This window comes from Pan paniscus, chromosome 7, assembly GCF_029289425.2.
Source record: "Pan paniscus chromosome 7, NHGRI_mPanPan1-v2.0_pri, whole genome shotgun sequence".
Classification (NCBI taxonomy): Eukaryota; Metazoa; Chordata; class Mammalia; order Primates; family Hominidae; genus Pan; species Pan paniscus.
The window spans coordinates 157,220,865-157,247,466 of record NC_073256.2 but is presented as its reverse complement, the minus strand read 5'-3'; the positions used below and the strand labels follow the sequence as shown (position 1 = coordinate 157,247,466).

Sequence of the window (26,602 nt, the reverse complement as noted above, 5' to 3'; positions counted from 1 at the left end):
TATGTCCCCAGCTTCTCTCTGGCCGTCTGGCCGCATGGGGCAGATCTGACATCAGGACCCATTCTGTGTGTGTAGGCTGAGTGTCTCTGGTTGGGGAGCAGAGCAGCCACTGGCCATTCTCTTTTTTGGAATGGAGAAAGTGTCATGATATCATCAGGGAGAAGCATGAATTTTCCTTCTTTCCGAAGCTGTGACATGTTACCATCCAGATGCCTTTTCTATTTCTGGAAGCGTGAACTTTATTATGCAGAAATTCAGCTTTGCTTAGTAAGCAATAGAAGCGCTGCCTTAACTAAATGTCTCTGGGGGTCATTAGGACAGTGAGCAGTAGTGATTGCTGCATCCAAAAATGGAAGCGCAGGCTGGGCTTGGTGATCGGGAAAGGAGCTGGCCTAAAAGCTCCTGGGTGCTGCGAACCAGGAGTCCAGGAACGGAGAGACCCCTCAGGTCACACGGCCACACAGGGGCACGTGGGCATCAGACGCAGGCAGCTCAGTGCACATCAGTGACTCCTCCTGGACTCTGACTCGGGCCAGAAACCGGGGGGCTGGAGGAGTAACCCTGGAGAAACAAAATCCCTCAGCTTGGCCTCCACGCCACTCCTACAGCATAGAGGACAGGGAGTGCTGAAAGGGCGGCGTCTGCTGTGGGAAAGGAGGGAGAACCCATGAAGACATGACATCTCAGAGATATCTGAAACTCGGGGCCCAATTTCACCGTGCAGAAGCAGAGGAGACGGCTTCTAGATGGAGACTATAGGAGGAGCCAAGACTGAGAGATGGGACTTATGCGAGGCGTGTTTAAAGGGACAGGTTTAGAGCGGGTGGGGAGGGTGTGCAGACTGTGCCCCCCCGGATTCACAGTCCCGGTCGCAGTGGCTACTTGTCGGCTCTGGCCTCGGCAAAACCGTTGGTGCTGCTTGAAGGCACAGAGCATTATCATTGAGCAGTTAAGTTCCTGCAGGTGCCGGCTGTGTTGCAGGTGTAGACACTCATGGACGAGCAGACTCTTGGGGAGGGGGCCCCTCACCTGTGTCCTGTCCCCTCTAGCACTGATCTCCCACCCACCCAGTCCCCAGATCTACTGGGGCCTTCCTGGCTGTCCCCTATGTATACACACCTGACAGTGGAGTGCAGAGAGGATGTGAGTCAGTTGCGAAGTCAACTAAAAATCTTGGGAAAGATGCATGTTTCTCTAGATGGACAAAAATGGCATGGAAGAGCTGCATGCGGCTGGAGTCCTACCCTGAGCCGTGGAGGAGTCCGGCAGAGGAGCTGGCCTGGGTCTCAGCAGCTGGGCGGAGGCCCCGGGGAGGCACGGCAAGCATCACGCAAAGATGCACAACCCTCCTTATGATCGCGGAAGTCGGGTGCAAAGGAAGCACCCCATACCGTGCTGTCACACACGTTTGTCAGAAAAGTACAGGAAAAAGCAGCCAAAACTTGACTCTTTCTCTGTTGTTCTTGTTGTTTTAAAGAGTTAGTCCTTATGGCAAAGGGAACCTGAATTTTATTAAGTACGACCCGTAATAAACTTGTTTTCGTAATGTTTTTAGATTTCATTTTTCAAGGCAAAGCCCCAGTCACATCATATTTGCCGTGATGCTTTGGTCCCACTTCTGAGCAGGTTCCTTCGAGTAGCCTTTTTGGAAGCAGTTCTCCTAGATGGTGAAGCCTCTTTTCCCTTCCTTTCTGCTGCCAGATGTTTATCCACAGTGGACAACTGGGAAGGCCCTGATGTTGAGCTGATGGCTCGATGGTTGGGAGACAAGTGCTAGAGATGGGGACAACTGCCTCTTCGGTGACCTGTCAATAACAGCTGAAGGCAGCAGGGTCCCTGGCCAGGCCACCTGGGTCCATTGCACCTTTTTTGGGGCTAGTTGCTCTCTCCACCTGCTGCTGGCTGTGTGCAGCTGTTGGCAGGCAGCCCAGGGCACCCAGCCTGGTGCTTCCTGGTGAGCAAGTTGCTTTACAAGCAGCGGGCTGCCCAGGCAGGGAGGAGGCAGAAGGTGGTCAGACGGCCCCATGCTCAGCTCCTGACTCTCAGAGGGCACCACACGGAGCTCCTGTGGCTGCTCCGGCTGTTGTGAGGCTGCTCTGTGGCCACCATGCCTTCCTCGGCCAGTGGCAGCCGTGAGAGTGAACGGGCCTTGGACTTGGTGTCAGCAGGCCTGGACTGGGGTCCACGTTGCCCCATGTGTTTATTGTGTGACCCTTGGCTTCCCCAGCTGTCAAGTGGAGATAAAATGGGGACTGTTGCCTTGGGTTGCTGTTGGGATGTGGGGAGAATCGCACTCAGATTGTCGGCGAGCACACTGGAAATATTGCTATGCCTCGCCTTGCCTCCATGGGACAGGCCTTCCCCTGCAAATGTTCATTAGCACTCTTTATCCTCAAGATACAAACCAGACTCCTGCGTGTGTCCTGCGATACCAGGCCCATGAGCCGCCGCCAGCCTCTGGCCTCACCTCCTGGCGCTCCACCGCTCCCTCCTCTGCTGTGCCGATCCCTGTGCACTTGCTGGAAACCGTGGACTCTCACACTCCCCTGCCTTCGCACATGCTTTCCTTCTGCCTGGAGTGCCCTGGGCACCTTTCTGCTCTTTCAAAATGCAGGGTAGGCACCCCACTCTGTCTGAACCAGCTCCCCCCGCCCAGATTCCCAGGGCGTCCCGACTGTCCTGTTGCTCCTTATCACCCTGCTTCCTCTCTCAGACCTCAGTGCTCCCGGGAGCAGAGGTGTGTGCCCAAGTCATCTCTGTGTCCCTGTGCTGAGCAGCGTCAGGTTCACAGCAGCAGCTTAGAGAATACTTGAATGAAACATGACAGACAACATTAGAATGAATGGGGGGGTAGATGAATATTTGAATGAATGAGCACGTTCTCCTTCTACCTCACTGGTTTTGCCTGTACTTTTCCTCCATCCCCTCCCCTTCCTTCAATCACTTGGGTTTTTTTTTTTTTTTTGCAGGTGCTGGTTTTTGACATGGGAGGAAATTAACAGTGAAAGCAAGCCTGTCCTATTTACAAAGGGAGTTAGTGTTCACAGTGCAGCTAATGCCGTTGCTCTTGAGAACATTCACAAATCCGTTTTGCACACCACCCCCCGCCGCTGTCCAGCTGCTTTGCTGTTGACCTGTGTTACCCATGAGCTCGGGGGAAGCTGAGAGGACATTGTCCCACACCTCTCTTCTGCTAGACTCAGGCTGCAGCGAGGAGCTGGTGGGTTTGCTTCCCAAGGCCAAGTCTCCCGGCCTCCCGGTCCCAGAGGGGGAGGGCAGTAGAGGAAGGGGAGCCGCCGCAGGGCTGTCTGAGGTCTTGCTTTCTGGGGAGCAGAGATGGCTTCAGGAAAAAATCCCTGGAGAGGGTTGGCCTTGACCCTGAGGTGGTTGCAGGGAGAGGTGGCCAAAGGCTGGAAGAGGTATGCTGAAATTCAGTCCCCAACCTGCAGCCCCTCCGGTGCCTGTGTGCCCCTCCACCCCCACCCCACAGGCCTCTTCTCCAAATCCCCACATCTGAGGGGCCCTGGCTGAGAGCATGGCACAGAGGGAAAGAAACTCAGTGCACTGACTCAGTCTGTGCTCCGTGTCCCTGGCTGTGTGCGTTGCCTCGGTCACCCTCCCACACAGCCTGTGAAGCTGGAGAGCATCATTTTTATTTTAATGATGAAGGCCCTGGGACTCGGAGTTGGGGAACTTGCTCAAGGTCAGACTAGATAGAGAAGATCAAGAATTTGAACCCAATTCTATCTGTCTCAACATGCAAATGCTTTTTACCAGGCCTCACTGCCCCCTAGTTCTGTGGGGGACCCAGGTTTCCTGTTCTGAAATAAGAGTCTTATGGCTTGGCCCGTGCCTCCAGCAGTTGCCAGTCTTATGAGCTTTATAAACCACGCATCAGGTGGCCTCTTCACAAGGGCGGCCCTGAGGTGCTGGGGTCGAGCGGGCTTGCGGCAGAAGACAGGACATGCCCCACATGCTGCTCCTGGACATCCTCCCACCTTGGTAGGGCTTTTCATTAGAGGTTCCCAGAGAGAGGCGCCAGGGCCTGGGCTGACCGCATAAGACTCCCCTGAAGAGCGTAAACAGGGGACTTCCCACTCCCTCACCTTCCAGGGAATCTTATCTAGAAGGTCAGGAGCGGAGCCGAGATGACGCGTCGTGTAAGCACTTGCACAGCTGTGGTGAGCTGCCTGGGAATTTCTTTTTATCCTCTCGGGTCTCCACGTGGACCTGCCATGTTGATGATGCCGTTGTCATTTGAAGGTGTTGAATCTGAAGTTCAGAGAAGGAAGTGACATGGCAAGGTACCCCTGCCTGCTAGGGCCCTGGAGCTGAGCGCCAGGCACTGCACTGACCCTAGGGCTGCGTGGGAGCAGCGTGGGATTCTAAACAGGAGGTCTGGAAAGCCCAGGCCTGCTCACCTGATTACCGAGGAAAACAAATATTTAGCTGCTGCCTCTTCACTTCCCATACCTATTTTGGTTTGATAGTCTAGATGCAGAATCTTTGGGCCTATTTTATTTACTTGTCTTTTGATCTGCAGCCCAGCTCTGGGTTACAAGGAGACCAGGTAGGCCCGATTGGCTTCCAGGGATGTTTGTGGAGGAGGCAGCGTCTCCCGCCTCTCAGAGACATGAACAAATAATGGTTTAATCATTGACGCATCTGCCTCAGGAGACCGTGCCAGCTTTGAATGAAGACGATTGATAGGAAGGGAAGGAGCCAGCCCATGCCAAGGCTCGGTACCCCATCAGCCCTCGCTTCAAGCCAGGAAGGGGGTAGCCAGGTTGGGTGATTTTAGGGGGCATGAGCAGGCCAGTGTGCTTCCCAGGCAGGTCGTAGGGAAACCAGCGCTGGCCTCAGTGCCTGTTTGGCACCCTCTTTCCTGAGCTTATTTGAGAACCTGCCACTGCCAAGTCCTCAGATGCTGCTGAGGGTAGCTGCAAGCAAGGCTTCTGTGAGATTTGACCAGGAAAGAGAAAGCAGAGAGGAGAGGATGAGAGCAGCACCTACTAGGATTTTACGTGTGCAGGCGTGATGCCGAGCGTAGCTACGGCCCCTGCTACTCTTACCATCTCACCGAGGCTCAGAGAGGTTAAGCTCCTTCCGTGGAGCCACATAGCTGGAAGTGGAGGAACCAGGGTTTGAATCTGGGTGGCTGATGGGCTGCCCTTACTGAAGGCGTCCTGTGTGCTGGGTCCTGTGCTGGGTGCTCCAGGTGTCACCTCCCTGACCCCAGGGCACAGACACGGACACCAAGGGCCTGGCCAGTGCCCAGCTTCCGTGGCTGGCAAGTGGCAGAGTGAGGCCTGCCCCAGCGTGGGCTCCTGCCTCTTTCCTGTACTAAAAGCGTCATTCATGGCAGCGTCTGTGAGCTGAGGCTCCAGGGAACCAGCCACCCCTATCGATTCTGACTCAAAGAAAGTGAGATGACTTCAGTTCTGATGTTCCAGAGTCATGTAGGGGGTGGAAAACATTCCAGAGTGTGGAAGAACTCGACCTCCTGAGGTTTCTGAACCCAGAAAGCCTCGCAAATCCCTCCCAGGGTCCGATAATCAGATAGAGAGTGATGAGTTTTCTCCTGTAGAATGTTGAAGGCAAAATTGTGGTCAGATGTGTTAATGTTCCTGGTTTTATTGTTTTGTTTGGATGACCCTTTCAGTGAGACCATTTGCCCTGAGGATTAAAACAAAATTAAACAATAAAATTAAATAATATTTTGGTATAATGTAGTATTATATACATATGGTATACACATGTATGTGATAACTACACATATGTAGGTAGTATAAAATATTAACATATTTATTTGCAAATAATTAGAAAACCCAAAACTAAAATAAGAGCCCTTCGCTTCCTTTGTAAAGATACCCTACCTTGGCTCTCAGGCCCTTGTCCATTGAGGGGCCTCTGTCCCGGCTCTACCCTGGGTGCTCAGAGTGAGCACATGTTGCTCTCAGCAGTCCACTGCCCCCAGCCTGCCCCTGGCCCTGCCCCTTCATGGGTCCAGCCATCACTGGCCCAGGAGGAACTGATGCAAAGGCCTCCTGTTTTTTTAGAGCTTAGGCCTGAATCCCCACCCTGCAGGAGGTGGTGGCTGAAGCCCTGTTTGTTCATTCATTAGTCCTTGCATTTATTATTTCCTTCCTTTGTTCATTCGGTCAGCAAGCATTGCTTGAACACCTGACTTGTGCTAGGTGCAGGTGATTCAGGATGAACAGAGTTCTGTCCCTTTCTTCCCAGTCCCTTCCACCTGTGGGGCAGAGTCTCTTTGGTGAATAAGATGGGGGAGTCATAGGTACCATGGGCACAGGGATACAGTTTCTGGCTCTTTCCTAAAAAGGAGAAGAGATTTGGAAAATGCCTCTGATCGCTTGGCCTCCCCTCCTCCTTTTCTCATGAGGACCCACACTGCAAATGGGAAACTGGTTGTCGTGTCTCCAGAAGGGCAAGCATCCTGCACATTGCTCCTGCCACCGCCATGTGCTACTGGAGCCAAGCTTGGGAAGGCTGGCCAGAACCATCTGGAACAGGGAAGGCCTGGGGGCCAGAGGCCTTTACAGAATTCAGCATGGAGCGTCCCCATGCTGACAAGACAGGAGTGGTTTAATGCCAGGTGTTGGCGTCACCACGGAACACTTCATGGGACGCCTAGACTCACTGTTACGGGAAAGAAGATACAAAGAACCTTTGTGAATGACGAACAGCAGCGTATGGCTTGGTCAGCGGCTGACCCAGATGATCAGACAGGGGGCAGGCCAGAACTCAAGATGCCAGTTTGCTCTGCCTACCTCCAAGAGACTATGTTTGCAGTTTCCTCTCCCCAGGGGCTGCCCATATTTTGAAAGATGATATCCCATCCTCTTGAATAAAGGATGATGAACTTACCTTTTCATGTCATCAATCAGAAACACACATCTGCCAACCAGAGCTCCCGGCCAGCCCAAGGTAGCTGGTGTAACCTCATAGAACAGAGATCATGCCAGCCCAGAGGGAGAAAATGGAATATTTTCTTTGGTTTGTGCTGCCCGATGGAAGATAAACACATGATTTCCAACTGATTGTCTGAAATATTGAGAATCATTACCATTAACACCATTAGTGCCTTTGGGAGCCCAGGTAGAAATCATCAGTCTGACTGTTCTCTGTCATTTTACACATTTGGAAACTGCCCACAAGAAGGAAGTTCATCAGTGGCAGAACCAGGACCAGGGAGGAGAACAGATATTGTCAGAGCACCCACTGTGTATCTGGCACTCGGTGAGGAGCCTCCTGTCCAGTGGGGAAGGTGGGCATCAACCCATGAATTCATGATCCGGTACCAGAAATAAGATGGGCGCACACCAGTGTTCTGGAGTGTGAAGGAGGGAGAGGTTAGATCTCAGAGACTGTATTAGTCCATTTTCATGCTGCTGATAAAGACATACCTGAGACTGGGCATGTCTTTAAAAAGAAAGAGGTTTAATTGGACTCACAGTTCCACGTGGTTGGGGAGGCCTCACAATTGTGGTGGAAGGCAAGGAGGAGCAAGTCTCATCATCTATGGAAGGCAGCAGGCAAAGAAAGAGCTTGTGTAGGAAAGCTCCTTATAATCATCAGATCTCATGAGACGTACTCACTATCACGAGAACAGCACAGGAAAGACCTGCCCCCCATGATTCAATTACCTCCCACGGGGACTCTCCCACAGCACATGGGAATTCAAGATGAGATTTGGGTGGGGACACAGCCAAACCATATCAGAGACGTCCTTCATTCCCCTGGCAGACCCTCCAGGAGCATCTGTGGGATGCACAGCCAGTCCGTTCACCAAATCCAGTGTCCTTCTCCACCTGCCCCTCACAGAGCCCACCCAGATCCTTCGGGGAGACTGTGCGTGACTGAATGACTTTGGAGATCTCCTGCTGGTGCCAGCTCAGGCTTCTCTATAATGTTAACAACAAGTACTGTATGCAGCCATGCATATGTTCCAAAGATCATCAAATGTAAACATTTGCCGTGAGTCCGCGGGACCTTTCCCCTTCCCGACTCATTTCCGTTTTGAACGTTGGGTTTGGTTTTCCGGCACTCTCCAGGATTCCCAGGCTGTGTTCTCGTGTTAGTGCTATCCCACTCGCTCTGCTTCCTCTGGAGACCAGAGTTCAGGGACCTGCTCTGATGGACGATTTGACCGTTCATCCCCGTTTGAAATAGGTACCAGGTGGAAAGCAGGCCCGGTCCCATGCCTTCCAGGACGCACCACCGTCCAACCACCATCCTGTTGTCACTCTCATACAGCTCCAGGAGTCAAGATGGAGGAGCAGTTGGTGGCATCTGTGGTCAGCATCTATCTTTTGAGTTGCTGTGGGTCTGAGCTCCTGAATTCCAGTTGAAAGTAGCATGGTGACACGGGGAGAGTGTGTGTTCTGGAATGACATTGACTTAGGTTTGAATCCGGTCAAGTTCAAGAAAGTATGCTGTTCCCTGACCCTGATATACTGCTCTCCTCGGCTCCCATTGTACTTTGTTCATACCTCTCTGCAGTGGTTCATATCGCTGTCTGATCACATTGTTATACAGAAGTTCCTCTATTCACTGACAGGTTAGGCTATGACAGTAACAGTGTGTAAGGAACCCATGACATCATCTGCTGCTTGGGAGCTGAGCTGATGTGCATTTTCTCCATTACTGATTCTTGTGAAAGTTCCTAAGGTGAAAATCTGTGGATGGAGAGCTTCTGCAATTTTCTTTTTACACGATGATCTCTTTTAGACAGAGTTCTTTTGAGCATGGAGGATATCTTACTCATCTTGATACTCCCATATCAGGAATGCTTCTTGGTGTGTGGTAGGACTTCATTAAGTGATTTTTGGGAAGGTGGATGGGGGCTGGGTATATGGGAAGATGAGTTGATAGCTAGATGGGTCAATGGTCAGATGGGTCAGTGTATAATTGGGTGAAGGGATGAAGACTGGATTAGTAGACAATTGGATGGTGAAAGGATAAATGGGTGGACCGCTGATGAGTGGGTAGATGGCCATATGTATTTGTAGATGGATGGATGAATGACTTGATTGTTCAACTCATTGACACAGAAAAAAGTTTTCCTTCTGTAACTTATATCCCTACAAATGGCCAGTTATATGGCCCAGTGGTTTTCAGATGCATTGGCAGGTATATTAGCATTTCGCTCTTCCTTTAACAATTATAATGACTTCTGATTACAGTGTTGTCACAGGTAGCTCAGTTTCTCCCCAGGACAAGGCAATGCTGGGATTGCAATGGCAAGAGAGCCACCAAGAGCTCCTGCCCCATGAGGGGCACTGGTGCTTTGGGCTATCTGAAAAGAACACTGAACTCTGCGAGTCAGGAGCCCTGGGTTCTAGTGTTGGCTCTGCCCCTGCTTATCATGAGAACCAGCCATCTGCAGGGTAAGCATTAATTGATGTCATGCACATAAAATAATTACCACTGTGATCAGCCCATGGTAGACATTCAAAAATTCTAGTTACTACTTCATTCTTCTGAGCCTCTTCTGAGTCCCTCATACCCATTTGTCATATGTATGAGGTGAGAAAACAGACATCAGAGCAATTTCGTAATGGTCTAGTCCCCAGGGGAGCACTGAGAAGGGGCTCAGAGTTCTAAGCAATTGGACAGAGATGCAGGGTTGGGCTCAAGTGTTCCTGGGAGCTGATGCGGGAACCGAGAAGCAGAGCAGAGAGCCCCTGGGAGGTCTGGTCACTGGTGGACAAGGAGGATAAGAGCTTTCAGGCCCTCAGACCATTCCAGGCCCTCTCCTGGACAGGAGCAACCTCAGGGCCTCCTTCAGGTCAGAAGCTGCTGGTGCTGAGCCAGGGCGAAGTGAGGTATGCTGGCAGAGCTGGCTCTCTGGGCAGACAGACTCCACTGTGAAGAAGTGGCTTCACCTCCTGACCATCTCATCCTCTGTAAAATGAGGACATTAATATCTTAGAACTCAAGAATTCAGTGAGGCAGAGGGCAGAGAGCACTGAGCACACTTCCTAGTGTGGACACACTCAGAAAATGTTCACACTCATGATGGTGTTACCACAACAGTGTCCACACACCATATGGCGCATTATTGAATATTACACCAAGTACTCTGATCTATAACCTGGAACATGTGATCTGTTTAATATTGTAATGTAATACATTTACATTATAAAAGTATAGTTATTCCATAGTTTCCTTAAGACATTCTTGTGGCTAGAATAAGGTACATAATGAAAATGCAGAACCAGAAGGAGAGGAGAGGGAGCAGCTACACGTGTTCTGGTTTCTGTTCTGGTATCTGGCACACAGCGGACTTTCCCAGAGTCATGGCCTTGGCCGCTGCTGACCCCTGAGTAGAACACAGGGACAGCCCCAGTGGCAAATGATTGGAGATGCTTGGTGTCAACAGGGAACCTCTCCTGGTGTCAAGAGAGCAGTGTCTTAATGGCCCAACCCACATCATCCACCTCCCATTTGCTCTGTTTCTGGCTGTGGCCCTCTAAGTGGGCTTTTGGAGTTCTCAGGAGATCTTTTCTCCAGGTATCCTAGACGAAGGCTCAGTGCAATTTGGGAATGGCTTTGCCTGAGAAATGGCTGGTGATTTGTCATCCAGAGTCCAAGGGGACACTGAGCACTCTCGTTTGACTCAGGGGCCAGTGGGCACCTTGAATGACTCTCAGGCAGAATCAGGGGGCCGGGAAGTCACCCATATTGAGTGTTCTGAATTGACCAGGCAAAAGCTTTTCAAGATGATTCCATCCAACTTTGGATGTCTGCAAAACACTGCATTCTGAGCAAATCTGTCTCTAGCCTCATATGGCACGGTCAGGCTAGACAGCACACCTGCTGAGGGGCTTCAGTATGTGAAGCAGCAGCATCTAGAGTTGGCGAAGCAAACGCTGAGCCAAGGGAAGGCTGCCTACGGGGAAGGGAAAGACAACAAGGGCTTATTGGGAACATGGGCACACACCACTCCTGAGTCTTTCTTTTTAAACACTGTAATTCATCTAAGTATATAGGCTTCTATTTCGGGAGCTGGGAGATATATATACCCACACATACATATTTATATGGGGAGAGCTGTATCTATACATTTGTATGTCTATATATAGAAGGTGATCCAACTTGAGCTATATGCACACACATAGATTTTGGATATATATATGTGTGTGTGTGTGTGTGTGTGTATATATATATATATCACATATATGTTTATTCCATATCTCATGTCCTGGTTTCCTAATAAACACTGGAAGTTTTCCTCTCTGGGTTGTGTATTGCAGGCAATCTATCACCGTGTGATATGCCACTCTAGAGTGGATATCTGTGTGCATGTGTGCATGCCTCTCATGCATGTGTGTATTTCATCTATTTTCTGTCATCTTTAGAGGCAACGTGGGCTTCAGTTAATAGTATTTTATCTGCAGTGTTTGCAGGGAAGCTTGTAGAGGAGTGAGCAAAGTGCCCCTCGCGTGTGATGCACACTTGGTGCTCAGGAGGCGGTGGCTGGCTGGACAGGGGACATTTGTCTTCAGTCATGCAGTCCTGTCTAGACCTAGGCTGTCATCTGCCTGTCTCTCCATACCTGCTTCCCTTCTCCCTACAATGCTTATGGAAAAAGCCCTTTAGATGGTGTGATTTGTCCAAGGAAAGAGGCTATGGAGCTCCTGGGACAGGCCCTGCGTGAGGGGCTGGGGGCCTTGTTCCAGTTTTGGCAGACCAAGTCCAGGCCCCACGTGCCCCAGGGCTGCTGCTGACACAGGGCACAGGCAGCGGCGGCAGGGAGTGGAGGCTTTGGTGGTGGTGAGCTTTTTGCCTTGGAGGGTCTTTAAGCTTCTGTTGCCTTCACCCGCTGTCAGGGAGGCAGGTGCTCACACCCATCCCCAGGCCGGGCCGTCAGGAAGGCAGGTGCTTGTGCCCATCCGCAGGCTGGGCCGCCGGAGAGGCAGGTGCTTGTGCCCATCTGCAGGCTGGGCCACCAGGGGGGCAGGTGCTCATGCCCATCCACAGGCCGGGCCGTCGGGAAGGCAGGTGCTCATGCCCATCCCCAGGCCAGGCCATCGGGAAGGCAGGTGCTCGTGCCCATCCGCAGGCTGGGTCGCCTGGGAGGCAGGTGCTCGTGCCCATCTGCAGGCCACGCCGCCAGGGGACAGGTGCTCGTGCCCATCCCCAGACCCGGCCGAGGCGGGACTGTTGCAGGGTTTCCTCATTGGTCTGCAAGTGTGGTGTGCATTTGGGTGAGGAGTGGGATGAACTGGCTCCGGAACCCCCTGTGCTTGCACGTGTCTTTCCTTCTGACTGAATTAATTGCATTGATTCCATCCCTCAGCCAGGAAGGAAATTGGTTCCATTTGTTTTTCACCTCACAGTTCCGGGGGTGTGTGGATGGAAGAGTGTTTCCCCTGCTCAGAAAACCTCTATTGGTTTTGCTGTCTCCCATCAGCCAGCATTCAGCTCTGCTGGCAAAAGCCCTTAGTTTTAGAAGGCTGCTGCATTTGCTCCCCAGGAACCCTCTGATCTGCTTCTTATGGTCTTGCACCTTCTTCCTTCCCTGCTGTCAGAGCTTTGTCCTGCTGCGCACCCACAGTTGCTGCATCTGGGGACCCTGCAGGGCAGGGATGGCTGCAAGCCCAGATCTCGGCACACAGTCATCTCTTAATAAGTCATCACTGAATGCATGATTGAAAGAATGAATAGTGTGATTGACTGGACCAGATAGCTTCAAGAGCTTGTTAATGGATTTAGATAATCAATTTGCATGATCAAAAACATGGATTGATTTGCTGTGGTCTTGAATGCACAGCCTGCCTGTACAGTTAGCCTACTACCTGCGCCTGCTCACCCTGGGCCTCCTCCACAGACAGCATGGTGGGTGGCCTGCTGGGCACAGCCCCAGCACAGCAGGGACTGGATGAGGGAGGATGGGAATGGGCCTCCTCCATGCCCAACTCCGGGATGGCCTTGCGTCTGTCAGAGTTTTGAATGTATCAGTCAGCTTCCAATGCGGCTAGCATTGTGTTTGCCAATGCTGATTGACTAGAGCTCAGCAAAAGAGTTGCCTTTTCTTTCAGAGACCATTAAAATTATATGCGTGTGGGGGTGAATTTCTTTAGGAGTTGTTTGTAAATATCCATCTTCATTTTTCTTCTTATTCCTGAGATAATGTATTCACTGCCTCCACTTGATTTAGGATAATTCACCTCGTCCTGCCAGAGGCAGTCAGTTCGGAGAGATGAGTCTGCGTTTCACAGGCTGGTGCCAACTGGTGGGGCCTGGTCGTGGGCCATGGATAGGAAAACAGCAGCCAAGCCAGACGAGTGTTATCCTGATCCCCACCCTCCCGCAGTGCTGGCTGCTGCGGGGGGTGGGGGGTGGAACTAAGAGCTCAGTTCAATCTGGGATTGATCATTGATCATCAGGTTCAGTGGGGAGCCATGAGTGCAGGCCGGCATCTGTTCTTGCTGGGACTGTTCACACAGCCTCTGCCGCTTCCGGCACCAAGCCGAGCTGTCTGACCATGGCTCCTCCCCCTGCAGCCTGTAGCGGTGTTTCTTCACAGCATGAAGCTCAAGGCCCATCATGGCCAGGCCGGCCCCCTTGGCCTCGGCCTCAGCTTGCGGCACCCACCTCTTCCTCCATGTTTCCCTTTGGAGCTTCCCAGTCCCCACATCCTCTGAAGCCTTCCCTGGTGCTCTGGTCCTTCCTGCTCCCTCTTCAGAGTGTCTCCTCCACCGCTCTGACCCATGGGCTGGCTTTCTGGTCTCATCTGCCAGCCTGGAAACCCTTTGACAACAAGGATCCTGCCTGGCCCCAAAGGCCACAGCTTGTCTGTTAGGGTCTGCTTGGCTGCAAGTAGCAGAAACCCCCGAGTAATAGTGGCTTCAGTAAAGCTCACAGGTCTCCATCACATTAAAATCTGGTGGCGGACAGGCCAAAGCTGATGTGACCTACCAGTGCCAGGCACCTGCACTGTACCTCTGCCGTTGCCCTGGGGCACAGCCTGGAGTCAGGACAGCTGCTCCCACACCGCGGGGAGCATGGAGGAAAGGAGGAAGGCACTCCCTCCCCGATGTAAGGAGACCTCCTGGAATCTGCACAAACCCTCTCCCTTCATCCCTTGGCCAGACTTAGTCATAGTGCCATACCCAATTGCAAGGGAAGCCTGGAAGTACGGGCTCCATTAATATGCCCAGCTAAATATTGGGGTTCCATTCTTTTGGAGGGAGAAAGTGGATATTAGGAAGCTATTAGCCATCTGGCACTCCAGTGCGTTTTAATGTCGTACGCTTTTATGGAACCCGTATATGTTTATAAAGGCCTGGGCCAGGAATGCAGTGGAGCACAGGCGAGAGTTTGTGCCTCTATTGACTGCCAGCCTGGGCCGCCACTGTACCCCATGCAGCTCCTTTCCCCCTCCCCATACCCTACAACGCTTGGTGGCATTAGCCTCATTCCTGAGACCCAGAAAAAGTAATTTTTCCAAGTCATACAACCATATAACCAGTAAATGGTAAACCAAGGGTCAAACCTAGTATCTCCTTAAAGGCGACATCATCCTTAGCTACCTCAAATTGGAGAAACTCAGCTCCGTGTTGCTTGAGTGCTGGGACACACAGGAAACCACGATGAATCCGGGCAGGGCTGGAGAGGGGGCGGATGGGAAGGTGTGGAGGATGTGGTACTGATGGCCCAGTGGGACACCAAGCTGCTGACACGGGATGTGCCAGGCCTGAGGACGGGGTGATGAACTGGGAGCATGGGGGTGGCTGAGGCCTTCAGGCCAAGCCTGGCCAGCAGGTTGCCGCAGCCAGCTGGGGGCCCCGGGCAAAGGCATCGCATTTGTAAGCAACTTGGACCTTCTGAGAAAGCAGGAGAAAGGCCTTGCTTAGCTGGTGAATGAGGTGGCCCTTCCTTCCACAAAATGAAAAACAATTCTATTTTCCCCAGACTGTCCTAAAGCTTATTCCAGTCCCCACTCCCACCAGCAGTCCATGCCAACAGAGCTCCTCCCTGCTCTCCTGCTCTTACCTGCCTCTCTTCCACCTTTTCTCTTCCTTAATTTAAGGTGTAAAATTTAGAGTCTGTGGTTTGTGTCCAGACAGGACCAGCCCAGCCATAGAGCAGTCCTCACCCACTGCCCGCCCTGCACAGGGCTCTGCATACTCTCCTTTCTGGAAAATTAACGGCCCCTCCGTTGTTCACAGAAAGAGCAGGGAAGGAACGTCTTGACGAAATAGAAAAGCCTCATCCTTCTCTCTCATCCTGTGACATGTTTAGAGCCCAATTATTTCATGTGGGGAGGACAAAGCAGGGGGCCACCCTGGTTTGACCCCCTTCTCCTGCCAGGCACTCTGCCAAGAAATGGACATGACCTTCACAACAGCCGGGTGTGATCTCAGGTGCCCTGTTTCACAGAGGAAGGTGAAGCTGGGGAGGCGCTGTACCAGCAGGGCAGGGACAGAGTTGGGAGTCTACAGCTGTCCTTGAATTTGTCCTCCTAGCGATGAGGAGGTTTCCTTGATGAAAGCCACTCTATGACTCTGGCGGGTGAGCATAGTCACCTGCCCGCCTGCAGATGGGTCTCTGGGAAGCCGCTGAAGCCTGGAGAAGTCCACAGCCCATGCCTTCTGGAGACCCAGAGCTGAGTGGGGAGGACAGGACAAGATATGCCACACTCAGGTTGCCAAGGAATAGCTAGAGAGCACTGTATAGGGAGTGAGGGCCCAGCGCTGGAGTCCGCAGCTCAAGAGCTGCAGCAGTGGCTGGAGGCTGCTCTGGTGAATCAGCGTGCACATGGTGGCTTAAAGCAACACAGATTTATTCTCATGCGGTGCCAGAGGGCAGAGTCAGAAGTGGGGCTCCTGGGCTAACATTGAGGTGTCACAGGGCTAATTCCTTCTGGAGGCCCTTGAGGAGGATCCATTCCTTGCCTTTTCTGGTTTCCAGAGGCCACCTGCTCTCCTTGGCTCCCGGCCCCTTCCACCAAAGCCAGCAGTGGCTGGTCCAGCCTTTCTCTTGATGCCCCCTCCCTGGTTCTGACGTTTCTACCTCTCTCTTTCACTTTTAAGGACCCTGGTGATTACATGGGGCTCACCTGGATAATTCAGGATGAGCTTCCTGTCTCCAAGTGAGCTTAATTCCCCTTTGGCCATGGAAGAACACCAGTCCACAGGTTCCGTGGGTCAGGATCTTTGGGAGGGATCGTTCTGCCTATCACACCTGCTATGAATGACAGAAATTCAGAGGAGTCCAAGTTCACTTGATGCACAAGTGGGCATTTCAAGGCTTCTCCCTTCTGGGACCTGGAAGTCCCAGAGAGCAGTGAGCCAGTGACCAGCCCTGGGGCCGAGTCTCAGCCCTGCCGCCCTCCTGCTGGCTCTGGGAATTCACTTTTCTGAGCCTCAGTTTATCTGTGCGTAAAACGAGGCCAGTGGTCTCTGCCTTGTTTACCTCACATGACTGTTTATTCAGCAGATGCCCAAATGCCTACAGCATGCCACGTGTTCTTCCACTTAGCCCTATGTGTCGAGTGCCCACCATATGCCAGGCATGGTATTGCACATAAGGTATAAACCAACAAACAAGACAGCCCAGTCCCCGCCCTTCAGCTGCCTCTACCTGGACCACCAGGCCTGGGGCTGGGCAGTGGCTGGGGCAGGCCAGGTTGGCTGGAAGCATCTGGCAAGGTATGCCCAGCCTGCCACGTACTGTTCCTTCACCTGCCCGGACCTCAGCTTCCTCATCTGTGCGATGAAAATCTGCTTAAGATTAGAGGGGTGACATGAAATGAAACCCGGTTGTAGGACCTGGCAGTGCAGCTGCTACATTAGTGACTGTAAGTGCAGAACTCGGAGGACCCACCAGCTGACCAGGATGCCCTCCCAGAAGCACAATGGCCAGCACCCTGAGCCCGTCTATGGGCAGGACAGCAAACAGCAAGACAGGGCGGTGGAGGGACACTTCTCTGTGCCACAGGCCCGCCCCCTCCCCACCCCCTGCCGGCCCCTCCTCCATGGGAGTCCAGCCTTCTCAGGCGGGGGCCATGCTGTGATCATGGCCCCGGGCACGAAGGCGAGAGCGGATGTTGATTCAATTTACAAATGTGATGAATCGCCTGCTGACTGTGTTTATTTGTCAGGGCTGCTGTGAAGCTGGTGTCAGTGGGGGATGTCTGTGCGATCGAAGCCAGTATCTGCTTTGACAAGAGTTAGAAGTAGGGTTTGTTTTTTCCCTTAGAAACTCTTGCTGTTCACTTTGAATGTGGAGTGCGGAGGCCTGGCTGGAAGCCTTCTCCTCAGGACAAAGAGCTGGACAGCAGTGGAAATTCTAGAGCGAGTTTCCACAGGTGGGAAGCTCTGGGCCTAGACTGTTTAAAAAGCAGGTGGAGGAGGAGAAAAATCCCCAAGGCCAGCAGCAGCAACATTTCAAGAGGCAATGAAATTAACTCTCCCTGCAGCTGTCAAAAGAGAGGCTGCAAATTGGCCAGGTTGATGCCAGGACAGTGTTTTAAAAGCACAGCTCTGACCAGTGGCCAAAAGTCCAGTGCAGAGTTCCTAGTTTCTAATGCAAGGGCCTCATGGACCAGCCTCTGCTGAGTTCTCTTTCCTCATTTCAAAGCCCCTTTCAGCTGGACTCACACTGCTGTGTTTTCCAAAGCGGTCTGGGCTCTCCCATGTCCCCGGTCTTCACTTGCTCAGTCCTCTCCACCCCAGGTCCCCAGCTTCCCTCCTGCCCTGTCTAGTAAACCTGGACATTGTCCTGTGGCTTGTCTTTCAGAAGTTCCCTGTGTTGTGCAGGCAGCTGGGGCTGCTCCCCAGTGGGTGGTGGCTTCGTCCTGGAACTCTGTCACTTGGCCTTGGGGTGCTTTAGGGGGCTGGGTCCCCCACCAGCCAGTGAGCTCCTCGTGAGTGGGCAGGGCCCAGCATGGGGGTGCCTCCCATCGGCTCCCTACTGTGAGCACTGTGGGTTCTGCGAATTCTGCCTGCACCAGGAGCTCCTGCATCCATGAGGTGCCTGTGATCACACCAGGGACAGAGGAGGCTGTCAGCAGCACCACCCTCCCTACCTGGCCAGCCTTGCCCTGGGATGGATTGGCCAGAGCCTGTACTCGGCAGGTGTGTTGACCATGAGCACAGTCATTTCTGTGCTGCCTGACTTCAGGAGTCAGCTGCTCCTGCCAGATAAGCAGGCACGCTGGGGGAGACAGGGAAGAAACAGCACAGCAGTGAGGCCTGCCGGCCCCCACCAGCAGGCTCCTGTACCCCCCATGTGCTAGGCAGAGCAAGCAAGAGCCCCCAAGATGTCCACAACCCAACCCCAGAACCTGCAAATATGGTACCTTACATGGCAAAAGGCAATTAGGGTTGCAGGTGCAGGTAGTTACTAAGCAGCTGACCTTCAAGCCTGGTTATCTGGATAGGCCCAGGGTAATCACAAAGGTCCTTTCAGAGAAGAGGGAGGCAGAAGAGGCGGCCGGAGTGATGCGATGTGAGAAGGACCACAAGAAGGAGCCGGGGGCGAGGCGATGTGGGAAATCCCTCAGCAGGAAAAGGCAAGCGAGGGGTACATGTTTCCCTGGAGCTTCCAGGAGGAATGCGGTCCTGCCAGCATCCTGATTTTAACCAGGCGAGGCCTCTTTCATACTTCTAGCTCTAGAATTTCAAGACAGTGAATTTGTCTTGCTTCAAACCACAGCAGTAGGAAACTAACATATCCCTTTGTACCTCCCAGACCCGAGGCATCAGATCCTACCCTTCCAAGCACCCTAGAAGGGCTGGCTACAGGAATGTCAGAGTCAGGCAGCCATAGAAAGTAGCAGAAAACTCTGTTCATGGGCACAAGGGAAGGACAAGCCTACCAGAGGCAGCCAGGCCTTGGTGAGCAACCCTGGGCTGTGGGTGGGGCAGGCTGGATGTGCCTGTTGATTGACACATCCGAGAATGGGCAAGGCCAGTAAAGAGTGTGAGAGTGTGGACTGTGCCACTCCATTGCTGAGAAACCTCCCATGCGTGGAAACCGCCACCCTCCTGGCCCGACTGTCCAGTGCAGAATCCCCGTTGGTGTGTTGAAGGCCCACTAAGGTTTAGGGTCAGGCTGCGTTTCTGGTCTGTTCTCCAGGAACACGCTACCCTTGCCGACCTCCAATTTGAGTCGTGCAGTTTCCTCATCAACGTCCACCGCTGCTAAGTTAGTTCCTTTGCCTCCTTCCAGGCCCCGTTCACATGGTGCCTTTGCCATGAAGATTTAAGCATTTGAGTCTCAATGGAATCAACTCACATTCCCCGAATCCAGGATCACTCCTGATCCATAGGAGATTAGAATCAATTCTATTGGAACCAGTGAAAAATGAATGAGTGAGGGGACATGAAAGCGGCAGAAGTTTCCCCGCTCCTCAGCTGTTCCTCAGCATCTGAGAGGAGTGGCCATTGCAAGCCACCTCCCTGCAGGGGAGGCCAGGGCCGCCGCAGCCACAGTGTCACAGCAGAGCCCTCTCTGAGGAGAGGCATGGCAGTAATAAGGTCTGCTTTGTGTGGTTCACATCTCCTGGGCCTGCTCTGCCAGGCCGTGGGATGGACTGCACAGTCCAGGGGAATTTAGTACAGACTCTCTGGTGGTGCCCAGACTGGCCGAACGTTTCATTTACTGTGCTTTTGGTGGAAAATAACTACCCTCTGTGGCTCTCACTACAGAAATAAAGTCATTGTTAATAGCCAGGGTTTCTTTGGAACGCAGTCTCAGAAAGTGAAGTCTGTTGGCTACAACGTAGAAAACTGCCGTGAAAGCAGGCATCCGGAAGGGAGAGGCCATTTGTTTGTGTCGCTGTCCCAGTGCCTGGCACCGGCTGGCACTTTCTGTCTCCGGAATAGGCCATGCCCACTCTCCCTTTGGATGGTCCGTTTGCTCACCCTGGAACATTCTTTGAACTTGGAGGCAGCACCCAGCAGAGCTGGAGGCAGCGGCATTTCAGCTGTGACCTGAAGGATGAGTAGGCGCCCCTAGGAAACAAGCAGTGGGAAGAAGGAATGCGCCATGAGCATCCGCTTTCGGGGAGCAGCTACTGTGGGTTCTGAACATGACTAATGAGGAGGGATCAGTCTCCCCTCTGCTGAGTCCCTTCACAGAGGCCAAAATCATTGACCCTACTGTCTACTCCCCTGAGAACCTTTCTTGAGCCCGCCATTTCTTCCCCACTGTCCGCATCCCCGCAGAGACGGCCTGTCAGCCCCTCACTACCTGGTGGCCTGTCTGTCCCCTCCCACAGCATGGACTTGGCTTGTCGAAAGCCATCCCTGCCCTGGGGCTGCATAGGACCCCTCCACCTGGATCCCGTTCTGCTGCATTCACTGCCCAGCCCCCGGTGTCTCATTCCAGAGTGGTCTCCATGATGGCATGTCCATGATGCTCACATCCCCTGAGAATGTCCCTGGTGCTGAGCATAGTGTCTAGCGTGGCAGGTGCTCAGCATTTGCTGAATGTGTGAAGTAGTGAGTGCCTGGGCCCAGGCCTGTGCCACGTCCCGGACAAGCACAGTGCTAGGCCCAGCAGTCAGACCTGGGAGGGTTATCTGGCCAAAGATGCACCCTGAGGGAGAGGCAGGGGCTGAGCCACCCTAGGATACTGTCTGGCGTTATTCAGGAGATGCGTCTTCTAAATAGGGCCTTCCCTTGTGAAAAGGGAGAATTCCACCCCTCCCAGCATGGCCATGTGGATTTTGCCCCCTGGTGTGTCCCTCTTGCTGCACATCGGCTGACCTGGATCCTCAGCTACACTGCTGTTAACATCCAGGTGAGGCCCTGGGCCTCTCCACAGCAGGGCTGGACGGGAGAGCAGCAGGAGGAAGAAAACCGATGTCTAAGTTCCTAGGCAAGCCCTGGACATCAGGCCTCATTTAGAGAGCCTGTCTGTCAGAGGCAGCCAGAAAAATACCTTTGATGCGGTCAAGAGTGTTCCATGAGGCTGCTCCTCCTCCTCCCAGAGGCTGGCAGGCCTCCTCGGCAACCTTGCCACCCCCCGTCATCACAGCAGCAGCCTCTTCCTGGAGAGGCCTGGCCCTGAAGGAAAGTGGACTAACTCTGCGGCCAAGGAGCCCCGCCAGGGTGGTTCAGAGGCTCCCACATTCTGTTTCTTGGGGGGCTCCGAGCAGCCCATGAAAATGGCCCACACCAGAAAGAGCCCTTCCATGGCCCAGGCTAACTCCCCACTCAGTCCTGGTGCCACCCCACATGCCCCAGAGGTCATGGCCTAAGTTATTCATGTTTACCTGTTCGTGTTTCGGGTTCTGATGGTAAGCATGACAGATGTGACTCCTGTGCCCCCAGAGCTTGCAGTCCAGCAGGGAAGAAAAGCCATAAGGATGTCACACTTCAGCGATGTGTGCCAAGTGGGAGAACAGGTAAAGGCAGGTGCGTGTGCCCAGCACAGGGGGCAGGGGAAGCCTCCTGGAGGAGGAGATGTTTCAGCTGAGACCTGCAGGATGAGGAAGAGCTATCCAGTCACAAGAAGAGGCAAGTCACGGATGGAGAGCGGTGCATCCAGGGGTTTGGGGCTGTGGCTGTGGGGAACTGGGAGAATTCCACAAAGAGAGAGAAGAGTCCTGGCGTGGAGGCCTGTGGGTGCAGCGAGCCCTTTAGGCTCTGTCCTGGAAGCAGGGGCGTCGAAGGCTTTGGGTGGTGTGATCAGATGTGCAGTGTGGAAGGAGCCTGCAGCCTGGGCCAGAAGAGGGGACAGCATGGTTAGAGATGGGCGAGCTGTGAGAAGACAGTGTAGCCACCGGGCCAGGAGCTCCTGCTGGCCTGAACTGCCATGCCAGCCCTGTGGACAGACAGACATGGGCCGACTGGATGGACTCTGGAAGGAGAATCTCGGTGGCAAGTGAGAAGCGGGGAGCACAGAGGAGGGCCGAGGGGCTCCTGGCATCTGGGTTGGGTGCCTGGAAGGACGAGAGACCAGGGGTGTGGGGAAATGGCAGGGGACAGCCACGTGGGTGTGCCAAAGATGTGCGTGGACAGAGCTAGGACTCAGCAGCTCAGAAACGCCTTGGGCTGGAGACAGGCCTGCCTTCAGGGGGCCAGTCCCACTCCATGGGTCTCTGCGAGGCCACCCAGTGAGAGCAGACCGAGGCAGTGCAGGCAAGGCCCTCCCTGGGCACGTGAGCCTTCAGGGGGCTGGTGGGGGAGCATGTTGTTGAGTTCCTGCTGTGGCAAGAAGTACCCCTCAGAGTTCCTCTTTGGTCCCATCCAGTTGCTAGCTTTGCCTTGGACAGATGGCTATGGGAGGACAGGGGCCTTTTTGAAGTGCCGTTGGGGGCTGTGGTGGGCTGTCAGTTGGGAGCCGGAAGACCCTGCCCCGTGGCAGCTGTGCACTGGGGGTGGTGCCTCTGGTTACTGTGCTGCCTCGACAGGGTGTCACAGAGTGAAGCACGTCCCCCAGCTGGCGTGAACAGCGGCAGCAGGAGGGCTCTTGCATGTGTGTCACGGTGATGGTAAGAACCGTAGTCCAGCCTTTCTGTGCTTTGCAGATGTATTATCTTGAGCTTTGAAGTTTACCGAGAGTTTCTCTGTTCACTTCCTGGTTTGTTCCCTGAACTAACACCACCGGTGCATAGACTATTAAAACCTAACTGTCACCTGTACAGGTCCTGTTCCTTGTTCCAGGTCTCACAAGCAAGCAGGACTTGAACCCAGATCGCTAGGCCCCAAGTCCTCCTTGTCATTTCCTTTTTTAACAACAACAACGACAAACCCACAGAGACAGAAGCAGCAGTTCACATCAAGCCTTTCTGACCTCCCTGGAGGTGATGGGGTACCTTCGTATCTCATTGTTTCTGGCAATGATGGCAAACATCGAGGGTTTATAAAGATCCTATTTTTTAGCTTACAGAATGAAGTATCTCCAATTAGAAGCATCCTCCTGAAAGAGCACTGTTTCTTCCCATAACTAATTGCATGCATGCTGAGATTTTGTGGAGCCTTGGTGTCTGCTCCTGGGAATTCCACAGAATGTCCCAAATGACTCTCGGGAAGCCACGCCCGTCTCTCTTCAGTTCTTTTTGGACTTGGGATGAATCGTGTGAGTTTTCAGTCTCCCTCAGTTGCCCCGTGTGGCGGCAGCATCTGCATTGCTGCAGGGGAGCAGTTGGGCTTCATGCATGCCTGGGCTGGGCCCTACCTCCCTCCCGAACCCTGAGCTTGCTCATGGAAGCTCTTTCTCCTCCAGGTCCCCCCAGCGGCTTCCCATGCACGTGCCCCTGGGGAGAATTGCAGGAAACACACACATCGAGTGCCGGGCGCAGGGTCAGAACCAGGATCGGTCCCGCTCCGGGGTCTGAGATGGAGAGCTGGTTCTTCTTTCAGAACTGCTTCCCTTTACTGGGGTGTGGTGGCTCACGCCTGTAACCCAGCACTTTGGGAGGCCAAGGTGGGTGGATCACCTGAGGTCAGGAATTCGAGACCAGCTTGGCCAACATGATGAAACCCCGTCTCTACTAAAAATATAAAAATTAGCCAGGCGTGGTGGTGGGTGCCTGTAATTCCAGCTACTCAGGAGGCTGAGGAGGGAGAATCACCTGAACCTGGGAAGTGGAGGCTGCGCTGCACTGAAATGGTACCACTGCGCTCCAGCCTGGGCGACAGAGTGAGACTCTGTCTCAAAAAAAAAAAAAAAAAAGAAATGCTTCCCTTTGTGCTACACCCAGCTTTCCTTGGTGGAAAATAGCATTTATGATAGATAGATGGGTAGGTAGATATAGATATATATAACCTGTCCAAACAGCTGGCAAGCTCAGGCCACATCCTCCACTGCTGATTGGGGTGGTGATTCTTGCACTCTCTGCTGTCCTCGGAGCCTCATCCTTTTTGTAATGGATTCTGTGGACTTTCTAGGGAAGCTTTTTTTTTTTTTTTTTTTTTTTTTAATCTTCAGCTTTCCCTCTCATGTCTTGGCAAAGCAGTGAGGCTTGGAGTCTCTTCATTTCACTCTGACAGCTCTTATCAATCTCCGCCTTAATTAAAGAAAGCAGATTTGGCAGCGGTGTCTCTTGTCTGCTGTCCTTTGGGACTTGATCGCTTTACAGCAGCAGCACTGATTGGCCTTTCTTGCTGCTTTCCCCACTGTCCCCAGGTTTATTAGTGAGGATGTCTCGTGGATACAAAAATAGATACCTAGATGAATAGATATTAGACATCCATCCGTGCATCCACGCACAGCACGGGCGAACGTGCGCGCCATCACAGTGACACAATGGGGCGCAGGAGGGAAGGCTGGATGGCGGCGAGGATGCTTGCTGCAGAGTCGCGGAGCAGCGGAGCCCCGGAGGACCTGCCAGGTTCCTTGGCTCAGTGACTTCAGAAATTTATTAATCAAAGGCAATGTGTGCACAACGCAGTATGTAAAATACATAAAAAGCATCTCTGTTCTGCTCGAAGTGGGTGAGGAGGTCAGAGGAGCTGGTCAGATGGGGGAAGATTTGAGGGTGCTTTCGCCCCTGTTGCCTCCAACTCCCCTATTTAAAAACCAGTGCTCTAGTCCAAGGCTCCAAGAGGAGAGGTGATTCACCCCAGGTCGCATTCATTAACAGCAAAAACCCAGTCAACAGAAACCTGCTAACGAGTCCGATGCCCACTCCATGGGGGGGACTTTCACCTTTGCAATCTTCACCTTTGGCATCTGGGCTTCCCTGTCCAGGCGAGTCAGCACCGGAATGAAATAAATCCTCAACAGGTGGGATAGAAACCGCCTGTTTAATGACTGCCACGGGGTAGTGGGGAAAACACTGGACTCAGAACCTGGGAGAGCTGGCTCCCAGCAACAACCCCGCTACTGGGGCAAATGACTTATTTTCTGAGCTGCGGTTTACATCCTGAAACGGGCCTGATGATGACAGTGCCTGTATCTCTCGGGTGTGAGAATCCCTCTCGTGAACTTGGACATGGCAAGGAGGGATGGAAATACCAACAGCTTTGCAGCCTGCCAGGCAGGACTCCAAGTTCAGGCTACTCTGCCTGTACTCCTGGTAGACCATGGATAAGCCACACTCTCTGGCTTCAACTCCCTCAGCTGTGAGATGGGGCGACAACGTCCCCACTAGTGCACTGGTCCTGAGGGCTCAGCGTCATGGAGGGCGGCTTCCCTGCCATTCACCAGACGCCACGTTCCGCCTGCCTGCTGGCGGTGGAGGGGTCCCCCGTGCCTTGCAGCTGTGCCCGCCCCCCTTCCTCAGGAAGCCAGCTCTGTCTCTCAGTTGTGCATGTCACGTGGTGAACACACACGTCATTGTCCTAGGTCATTAGGAATGTCAGACTCACTGCTCCCGACACAGCCCTCTATGGTCCGTGGAGCCTTCCCTGGATCTCCATTTGCAGCTATGGAGTTGCGTCAGGTTTCTGCTGCCAGCTGGTGTAGGCACCATCATGCAAGAATACCTCACCTTGACTGACATTCTTGCCTGGCCAAGCCTAGCAGGTGGCACTAACCACACCACCAGCAAGCAGAGTCCCTTGTGACTCAGCTCCCACTGTGACAGGCTCTGGTGGGCGCTGGGTACACAGAACCTCACCTCAGTCTTACAACAACTCTATGCACTGGAGTTTCTCACCCTGCTTCGTTCCAGAGGCCCACACAGGGCTCCATGACTTGCCCAGTGTCACATGGTTACCAAAGCCACGTGGCTGGTAGGGATTGGGTAGCGCTTTGCACACAGGTCATGCCACAGGAAAGCCTGCGTTTCCTCCACCGCCAAGGCACCTCCTCACCAGGGGCTCTCATGTTTCTGATCCCTCCTGACTTTCAGTAGCCATACCCAGGAATAACACCAGGGTGGCCCTGCCTCCCCTCCCCCACACTCAAGTTCATTCCCGGCCCCTCCTGCTCCTGAAGCGGAAGGAAGCTGAAATCAGTCAGTCCAATGACGGGCACACCTCTCAGCTCTTCTCATGAGAAAGTCCACACTGCACGTTAGCAGCAGCCCCTCTTTGGTGGCCGCAGCTGCTTCTGGAAATGTCTCTTTCCTGCCTGTTCTGCTGGGAAGGCCACGTCTGGGAAGGGGCAGCACAGTGCCCTGCCTGTGAACCACCCGTCAAGGCCTGCGTTTAGGGCAAGCCTCCGCTTCGAGTAAGGAAATGACTTCTTTAATCTGCGGGGCATGTGCCCTGCCAACCTCTGAAGTCAGCCAGGTGCCGTGGCCGGGTTCTTCGTGACCAGCTCCTTCCATTGCCAGAGCAGAAGAAGCTGGGTCATCAGCCAGAGAGGGTGGGCCTGTGCGGGAAAGGCAGGACACAGGCAGCAGCCTGCCTGGGAACACTGCTGGCCCAGCAGGTAGCAGAGACATTCTCTGAAGAAACTGAAGCAGAATTGCTGCCCCTTTTAGCAGAATCCTAAAGCTAAGGAAGGGGAAGTCGGCTGGGGGAAGGGGGCTATAGGTTTTATGAAGGTTCTCTGCTCCAGGATCACAAGGCTAAAATCAGGGTGTTTTGTCAGACCGGGTTCTCATCAGGGAATGGAGAAAAATCTACTTCTAAGCTTGTTCTTATTGTTGGCAGAATTCAGGTCCTTGTGGCTGTAGGACCGAGGCCCCAGCTTCCTGCTGATGTCTGCTGGAGGCTGCTGTCAG

At 53.3% G+C, this 26,602-nt stretch overlaps 1 protein-coding gene and 1 long non-coding RNA gene across 6 annotated transcripts in view; both read left to right on the top strand.

Moving 5' to 3' along the window:
• The window catches only part of TRAPPC9 (trafficking protein particle complex subunit 9), a 725,402-nt gene that overhangs the window by 604,373 nt on the left and 94,427 nt on the right, over positions 1-26,602 (top strand). The gene's annotated exons all lie outside the window — the stretch shown is intronic.
• On the top strand, positions 1,837-5,725 carry LOC134731010 (uncharacterized). The gene is made up of 2 exons (XR_010113039.1): positions 1,837-2,615; positions 2,970-5,725. It is a non-coding gene; the product is annotated as an uncharacterized LOC134731010 (long non-coding RNA).